Raw genomic sequence first — 9,467 nt, 5'->3', positions numbered from 1 at the left:
TTTCAAGTTACTTTTGTGTTGTCACTGGGTTAACTTCTGGCATCTCATCTTCCAGAAGGCCCTTTTTAGTGGGTTTGGTGGGCTTGGTGGATTTCTTTTTGGTATTTTTGGTGGTTTTTGGTGGGGGTTGCACAGCAGTGGTTGTGCTGTTGTGGTCACCAAGAGCAGTGGGCTCAGCAGCTGAAGTCTGAGGAGCAGATGTGGACTCATCCAAAATTTGCTCAGACTCCCCTGCTTGTGTTTGAGAAACTTTTGACTCTTTAGCCATAAGGCGAGTAAATATTTCAGAGGATAGACTATTTATTTGAAAATATGCACCTTGTACTAGAACTTGTGCGCTTTCTTTTGGAATTTTCTGTTGTAAATAATAACTTAAAAATCTTGGAAACAACAAGAAAGCTTGTGGCTTCTTATCTTTAATATTTTTCAGATTATTAACTAAATCAGTGAACAATGCTTGGGAATAACTAAAATCAGTTTTAGACATAATAGCATACCCCAAGTATTGGATTTTCAAAGGAATTTCGTTAAAAGTAGTTGTTTTATTTGAAACACGGGTGAGCAGGGTATGAAACATGAATTTCACAGGAGGTAGAAATTCTCCCTTTTTCATAGTTGCTTTTGACAACTGTCCTGTATACCCTCTTTCGATCAAATCAATTCGATACTTGTCTTTAGAGAAAGAGGTTTTACCTGCTAAATCGTTCATCTGAAAGACCTCTATGATGGTTTGTGGTGTTATTGGGACCAAGATACCTCCTACATTTGAGGAAATTGCCCATGGCTTTTTATCTTGAATTTCAAGTTTTGCATTAGCCTAGAAATCTCGTAGGGTATCTTGATAAATGGGTGCATTATAGGTGAGCAAAGTTTTATACTTTTAGGATGATAGGGCATCAATGATAGAATGGAAGTCGGTATTTTTGCTTGTTTTTTCAAGGGTACAAAGATAATTGTGTGGGTGTTTGATAATGAGAGCCATGATCGTAGTGAAAAATTGCGAATGGAAGAGAAAAGGATGAACGGAAGAAGGAAACCGCTTTTGAAGAATTTTTGAATTTGATACGACAGTGAAAACTCTGTTTAGGGTTTTTATCAGGGTTTTATTCAAGGGAAAAAGTGAATGCTGACGTGGCAGCGGTTTCAAAGATCGGACGGTTAACATCTGCCCACGTGGTAACCTCTGATGGACAAAGTGGAAGACAGTTGTTTGGAAACCACTGATGGACATCAGTGGTTGAGAACAGAGAAACAGTGTCTGGTTTTAACTATCAGTGGATAGACATCAGTGGTTGAAACTCTGATGTTTGGTCAACAGTGGTCAACAAGGAATATGAGGAAATACAGGTTGTCTTTCAGCAGTGGGTGAATTTTGAACAATCAGAGGTTTGAAACAAACAGTGGATATGGACAGACTTTTAAGGATTTATGAAAAATTTCATTTTAACTATTTTTAAGGATGGATTTTTGATTTTCTGAAAACATTTTAATGCTTTTTATTCATGTAAAAACACGATTTTGCTTGTTAGTCCATGTTAAGCATGCCAATTCTAGAGATCAAGCTTTCAAAGGTGGATGTGTCTAATGCTTTTCTTAGCACATCTGCTAGCTGATCCTTAGTTGGAAAATGATACAGAGAAATCAAACCTTTTTCATAGCAATCCTTCACAAAGTCATGTCTGATGTAGACTTCCTGGTTGTGTTGCATCCAGCAAAATCACTGTCTGAGAAATCTAAGAGCTTAACATTCCCATTAGCAGGGTACCAGATACCAAGTGTGGGAGCACCCCTTATGTACCTGAATATCCTTTTCACAGTAATGAGGTTAGACTTCCTAGGTGCTGATTGGGATCTAGCACAAACATAAGTTGCAAACATGATGTCTGGCCTAGATGCAGTTAGGTACAATAAAGACCCAATCATGCTTCTATATAATGTTTGATCAACCAAATCATCTTTCTCATCATACATGACAAGCTTTGTGGTTGCCATGGGTGTACTACATGGTTTACAATCATTCATCTCAAATTTGTTTAAAACATCTTTTACATATTTTCTTTGATTAATGGAAGTGCCATTTTGCAATTGCTTAACTTGGAGACCAAGAAGCATTGTAGTTCACCCATTGCACTCATTTCATACTCTGCTGTCATGAGTTGTCTAAACTCTTCACACATTGCATTTCATATGCTTCCAAATATGATGTTATCCACAAAAATTTGGACAATCATCAAATCTTTTCCTCTCCATTTTAAAAACAAGGTTCTATCAATTTTACCTCTTGTGACACCAATAGAGATGAGAAAAGTGGAAAGAGTTTCATACCAGGCTCTAGGTGCTTGTTTCGGGCCATACAAAGCTTTGTTTAGCTTGTAGACATGATCCGGATGAAATGGATCCTCAAAACCAGGAGGTTGACAAACATATATACCTCTTCTTGAATCTTACCATAGGGGAATGCATATTTGATATCCATTTGATACACCTTGATATTTTGGTTGACAGCAAAGGCTAAGAACAGTCTGATAGCTTCAAGTCTTGCTACAGGGCAAAAGTTTCATCATAGTCAATGCCCTCTTCCTATCTAAAGCCTTGAACCACAAGCCTGGCTTTGTTCTTGACAATAATGCCCATTTCATCTATTTTGTTCTTGAAGACCCACTTTGTGCCAATAGGACTAACTTCCTTTGGCAATGGTACAAGTTCCCATACTTGTTGTCTCTTGAACTGTTGGAGCTCTTCTTGCATAGCTTCTACCCAACTGTTGTGTTTCAGTGCCTCTTGGTACTTGACTAGTTGATGGAGAGATAGAAAGCCAGCAAAAAGACAAATGTTTTAGGATTGACTTCTTGTGAGAACCCCTTCATTTATGTTGCCAATCACTTCATCTGGTGGATGAGATTTAAGGAAGATCAGATCCCCCTTGTATGTAACAATGGCATTTAAAGGTGAAGGCTGCAGATGTGAATCATCTAAGCTAACATCTGTTGGTGACTTTGATGATCCAACATCTGTGTGAAATGGAGGTGGAGGAATAGGAGGAATAGGTGTGGCACAAAGTTGATTTTTATCCATTGTTGATGGATTTTTATCAACAGTGGTTGGGGATGATAAGGTGGCAGTGTTTGGGCTACTTTGGTCAACAACTGTTGATGTAGCAGTAGATGAGCTTTGACAGCTGTTTTGAACATCTGCTGCTCTGGTGGTGGATGTGATTTTGTATTGTGGGATCACAACATCATATCTATAATCTTGTGGAGGAGGTTGTTGAGTACCTGCAGGGTTAGTCTTGACAGACACATCTTCAAATGTAAATTTATCAAGATCAAATAATTCAGCAGGATTTGCAAGTTTTTTTTAGTAAAGAAAGTTCATTGAACTTTACATTCAAAGTCTCTTCCACACACCTGGTCCTTGTGTTAAACATTTTATAGGCCTTGGCAGTAGTTGAGTATCCCAAATGTTAACCACAATCTACTTTGGCTGCAAATTTTGAAATTGAATCTTTTAAATTTAAAATCAAGCATGGGCAGCCAAAGAATTTAAAATATGGCCAGAATGTCTTTTAGGTGTAGCAGTTCACGAGGTGAACTCTTATCCCCACATTGTGTTAATGTCATTGTGTTTTTATTAGACAACGAGGTTTTGTAGATGTTTATGTTTTATATATGTAACATTGTACTAAACTATAGCATTGTGTTTTTGTATAAACATTTTGTTTTTTGTATAAACATTGTGTTTTTTATTTGTATTTTTTTACAACATACAATGTCGTCGACTTTCAGTTTTTTATGTATATTTCCCTCCATTATAATTTTAATTAGGATATATATTTCCCTCCATTATAATTTCAACCCCTGAGTTTGCTAAGAATAATTGTCATTTCTTGCGAACACTAGGTGACCATAAAAGAATTGCTCTTAACAAATCATCATGTGCGATTCGTTATGTTGATGTTGAATCTCCTAGATGTGTTTTAGGCACTAATCTTCACAATCCCTTTGATGCTCATCCATGTAATGTGATATTTCTAGCAAGTTTGGATGGGATGTATGTGCTTGCCTATGTAATACTGGTGTCTGATCAGTGGTAGTAGTATCTGTTTGCCATCTAGAGTATTGTTGGTGTTGCTGGTTTTGGTTTGTTTTTTTACAAACAGTTTTTTAAAAGACAATTGCTGATGTTTTCAATCAAAACTAATCATCAGTCTTTTATAGTGTTTCAGATGGGTCCTATGGTAAATGAAGAGGTTAATCGTAATTATCATAACCTGTTTTTTTTAAGGTTTATATTTTGTCCTTTTGGTTTCTTGATATTTAATTTTATTGGCTTTGCAATGAAAACTTATTCTAGAAAGGTTTTGAGCCCATTGTTTTTAAATATAAATTTACATGTTTATATTAAATGTACATGTTTTTCACTCCTAGATTATTAAATGTACATGGAATTTAAATATGACCTTTGGGCTGTTAGATATTTCAGTATATAATATCATTGCCAATTCACCTGTTTTCATCATGTTTTACTACCAAGATACCTTTCTTTCACATCAGTGGAGTAATATATAACATAAAATGGCGTCATACACTTCTGCAGAGTCTGATGATTTAAAGCAGCGCTTTATCAAGCAAGTTGAGGAGCAAGTATATAAGGATAGGGCTACTCTTCAAGAGCTGAAGAGGTGTTTTAACGGACTGCACCTTGGTCTGTTCACGAGAGACCAGGTTTCCAGAAACCTGATGGCGATGCCTTCGACTTCCGTTCGTGACCTTTGTGTTGTAAGTAATATAGAGTGCGGTGATAGAGACGTGGAGTTCATGGCGATGCTCAAGGATATACATCGAGAGGTTCAGCACTCAATGGAGTTAAAGGTTAAATTTCTTAATTCTTGCTGTTAGATTTTTAAATTTCTGACTGTTATTGTTAGATTTGAAAGTTTCTTAGTTCAGTACTCGATGTAGTTGTTACTCTTTTAACATAAATTTTAATCGTAATAATCTTTCTTGTCGCATTTTACTTTTACTTATTTTAGCAAGCATAAGTATTATTATATAGTATAGATATAGAATCTGAGGATTGCAGATCGATATTGATGTTGATGTTAAATTATGTCTGAATTTGATTTAGTTTATGTTGATGTTAAATTATGCTTGAATATAGAATTGCAAATAGGAAAAAAAAACATTATGTATACCATAAACATCTAACTTTGATAGATCTCATCTATCTTCATTTAATGGTGGTAGCAATTGCTACGTTAATCAATTTACATATAATTACTTAAATATTTTAAATTGTGCGAATTAGATGTAAGATTTTAAGTTAGTAAGTATGACAATACAAAAACAGTTGTAGTTACTAATCGCAATCAAATAAAATGTCATCATTATCTTAAATATAGACACACTTATTGATGTTCTTAATAGTTGGATAAGAAGTCATTGTGATATTAAAATATGTAGTGAGTTTGGATGGTGTTAATCATATATACCCGGACCCCGGACGGGTAAACTACTAGTTCTTATTGTTGAACACATCATAGAAATGGGATGCATGGAGAATAAGTTTATATAATATGACAATAATGTGTTTGGTTGCTAAGTTTATTACTATATAACATACATTGCAAAGTGGTATAAAACAATGGTGACCCTGGAATTATTTTTGGCGGGTCACAATGTTTGGTCTTCGTAAGAGGAACTTTTTTCCCTTGTTATATCCCACAATGTTTGTCTTTTACATGGCACCGCCCACTTCAATTTGCTTCTTTTTTCCTCATTACCTACACTAACGCAGATGATAGAAAGAGAAACTCAAGTGGACGGTGGCGATAGCGGCGAGGTCTGAACTCCGACGGTAGCGATAGTGGCGAGGAGAATTGCTACCAAGGGCAGCAGCGTAAGTGGGAAAAAAAAAGAAGAAAATGAGTGGTATGGTGAATTGTAATTACTCATCAACCGTAACAATAAGAGTAATTGAAATTTTAGGGTTTTTTGAGACATATTTGGGGTTTTAAAAATATGATGAATTGTAATGATTTCGATAGATTACCACTTTTTTTTTATTTCGTAAAGAACATTGACTTCGATAGAAGTACTAAAATAATGCTAATTTTTAGTATTTTGATCTGTGTATATAGGCGTAATCGTCTGGTTTATCGAAGAAGTACCAAAGCGATAGAAGAAGCCTATCTCCTAATTTGTATGATTGATGCCCGATTAAGTTTATTTTTATGTTTTTCGTTTGATATTATTTACGTAGAAGTTAATAGAATGTTTTTAGTTGAAGAATATCGCAGCCGTCTGTGTATTGTGACATGGTTTAGGGATATGGATATCTAACGAACCTTTGTTAATAATGATGGTTTGATTGAGAACTGTAGGGGGCAGAGGAGATGATGTTAATCCGAACATCACAGTTTTCAATGGAGCCTATTTTTGTACAAATTTTTAGGCCTTCGATTTGTCAACTTGTAAGTTCATCTCATATGTCTAAATGATTCATATGTTGAATCACCAATAATAGGCCTGTATCATGTTGAATTTCAGGTGAAAGATGAACTTTAGCCACAGTCTTCGCAGCTGGCTTCGCCTTCACAACCGGCTTTCGCAGACGGTTTAGCTTTCACAGCTGGTTTCACTTTCGCAAACGGCTCAAGCCCCTTCGACAACTAATATACAACATATGGAGGTGTGTGTTCTATTTTTTACCCTTTTAGTTTTGATTCTTAAGCATACATTTTCTGTTGAGCATAAAAAATGCTTTGAGGGACATAGATATACCTGATAAAACAGGTGGAACAGGGTGATGGGTCAGAATGGGTCGTTTAAGAAAGTGGTCAATTTTGTTCAGGTTAGAACGGGTTCAGGTCAGTTTTTTAATTTCACAGTTTTTTTTTTTTTTTTTTTTTTTTATTTTGGAGTATACATATAATAAACTTTTACCTTAAATACAAGACCATAATAATGGCTGGATAGTTTCAAAATTATGCCAGATTGAGTGATTATGTATGAACACGTAGCATACAAAGGATTTCAATAGTTAGATGGAGCTAGACAAAAATTACATGAATGTCTTGCCTATCAAACCTGAAAATTAGTTAACAAACCTAATCGAACTAGACAACAAGGAGATTCAAGGCTGTTAATGGTCATCAGAGAGTTCCATATCATTGAGAGCCTAGTATATATGCGTTGTCATTAATTTTTATCTTTGCTTAATGATCATTACATACAATTTTTATTTGTTAATCACATCAGCACCAACATCTTTTAATTAGCAATGAATATAACAGATTCAATAGTTGCAGTTCTAATGGCAAACAAATGCAAACAAAATCAAAGTGTACAAAGAGAAGTCAATAATTATGAGAAAGTATGCTATTTATACTTCATGAAAACAAAAAAGAGACCAGAATACGGATTAAAAAGGATTGCAAATTCATTCTAGACAATTTATTTATGACTAGTATTTTCTTTTTAGAGTTTTCTATTAGCTAAAGTCGTTTATATTAATGTGTATCCAGAAGTGTTGTTCGCGTGTTAAGGAAATGTGCATGTCTCAAAAAATTATGCACACAGCCGACCCAAAAAATTTTGCTAGAATTCGCGAAGAAGTTAAGAGATGGTAATACGCCTTTATTTTGCTCGTGGTTTGCGTTTTTTACTGTTCAAGGATGCTGATTCTTTTATTGATATATGTTACCACTAATGCAGAGAAATGATGACTCAAACAAGGAATTACCTAGTTAAACAAAAATGTTTGAAGGTGCACCTACAAGGACCAAGGGGTGGGCATACGATGACACTGCGATGAAAATTGTAAGTTCATTTTAGTTTTTCGTTTTGAGAATTTTGTATGAAGTATCCTGTATGGGTTGACTTTTAAAAGTCAGTTACTTGTTATTGTTTTACGTTGTTTTCAACAAGCAACTTGTATTGATGGTTTATTGGATGATGTTTTTATAAAATCTTTTCTTATTTTCTTTTATAGGAACAATTGAAGAACTTCAAATCTCTAGGAGATTGAAGTGCTTTGGTCGATCATTTTACGGACGTCTACCTTTGACTTTATGGCGGACGTATTCCTAAAATAATGATGAAAAATGGGATGGTGGCGTAGAATCATACATAATTTCGAGTGCGTTTATGGAATCATTCAACGCGAGTCTTCAAGTTGAAAGAACACAACAATGCGAAAAGAAATTGAAAGGGCCATCACATGAAAAAAAACCTAAGCTAGAAGCTATGTAGAAAGATTATGACAACCAACAAGCAAACTTTGAAGTTACGATGCGATTATTATGGAAAAGCTACCTAATGGAGTATTATAGGATCTTAGAGATGATTAGGAGGTTTTCGTTACTTTTTATCATTGTACTTCACAACTTTATTATGATTACATTGTTCTTTTGATTTTGGACACATGTTATATTACTATATAAGATTATCTTATATAATTATGTTATTATTATATTGGTTTTTTTTAAATACTAGTGCATACTAATAGAAATTTTAGTATTTCAAATAGTAATGCTATAAAGTTGCATTTGACTTTAAAAAGGTTGCATTTGAGTTTAACAAAGGTTGCATTTTAGTGTAGCAAAGGTCGCATATGAGGTAATAAAGGTTGCACTTGAGTGTTAGAAAAGTTACATTTAAAATTGAAAAAAGTTGCATTAGCATGTAAAAAGGTTGCATCACAAAAAGGTTGCATTTGAATAGTAAATGCAACTCATTAAAAAAAGTTGCATTATCTAATAAAAATGTTGCATTAGGTCTAATGCAACTTCACCTAATGCAGCCCTTGATAAAAGGTTGCATTAGGCCTAAGTGTCACAGGGTTACTTTTCGACCCCTATGTGGCGTCCCCAAGTCCCCAGGGACAAGCCAATTCATCCCGCTTCTTTGTGTGGGTCACTGGTTTCGTCCTGCCTTGGACTCACCAGGAGAGCTGCGCTAGCTCTCGACCAGTGGTGCGTTCGTCGTTTGCACGACTAGGCACGTACACCTTTTCATTGACACTAACTTCGTCCCCCGATAAAGTCCGGGACTAGCTAGTAACCCAAACGTTTAAGCACAACCCACAGCATTGCGACCTTCAAATATTTGGCCCGTGACACTCTCCCACCACCATTTCATGCACGTCCTCGTGCATGCTCGTCGTCCCATACCAGCTCGCATACACCTATTATTTTTTCCTAGTTTGATAACTGTAAAGTCGTCCTATACGGGGTTGCCTACTTAATAAAACAGTAAACCCTATGTTTGGACCCACAAATTTTTTAGATCCTCATTTTGAAATATCATGTATTTATATATATATAATAATGGATATTTATATATGCAATTGGTTTAATTTACCTATACATAACAATTGGAGTACGGTTTTTCTTCTAGATAACAATTCAAGCTTTCAATTCTATTGAATTCAAAATGATTTGGCTTTCCGGTCATATTTAAACACCA

The 9,467-nt window shown here is 35.2% G+C and overlaps 2 long non-coding RNA genes across 2 annotated transcripts; both read left to right on the top strand.

The window, feature by feature from the left end:
• Nucleotides 1–6,433: 6,433 nt before the first annotated feature.
• Nucleotides 6,434–7,626, top strand: LOC110884265. The gene is made up of 3 exons (XR_004893973.1): nt 6,434–6,690; nt 7,310–7,374; nt 7,526–7,626. It is a non-coding gene; the product is annotated as an uncharacterized LOC110884265 (long non-coding RNA).
• An 89-nt stretch (nt 7,627–7,715) lies between these two features.
• Nucleotides 7,716–8,423, top strand: LOC118492482. The gene is made up of 2 exons (XR_004893972.1): nt 7,716–7,820; nt 7,993–8,423. It is a non-coding gene; the product is annotated as an uncharacterized LOC118492482 (long non-coding RNA).
• The last annotated feature ends 1,044 nt before the right edge of the window (nt 8,424–9,467 follow it).

This window comes from Helianthus annuus, chromosome 5 (assembly GCF_002127325.2).
Source record: "Helianthus annuus cultivar XRQ/B chromosome 5, HanXRQr2.0-SUNRISE, whole genome shotgun sequence".
NCBI classification, from domain to species: Eukaryota; Viridiplantae; Streptophyta; class Magnoliopsida; order Asterales; family Asteraceae; genus Helianthus; species Helianthus annuus.
This window is presented reverse-complemented; position numbering and strand designations above follow the sequence as displayed.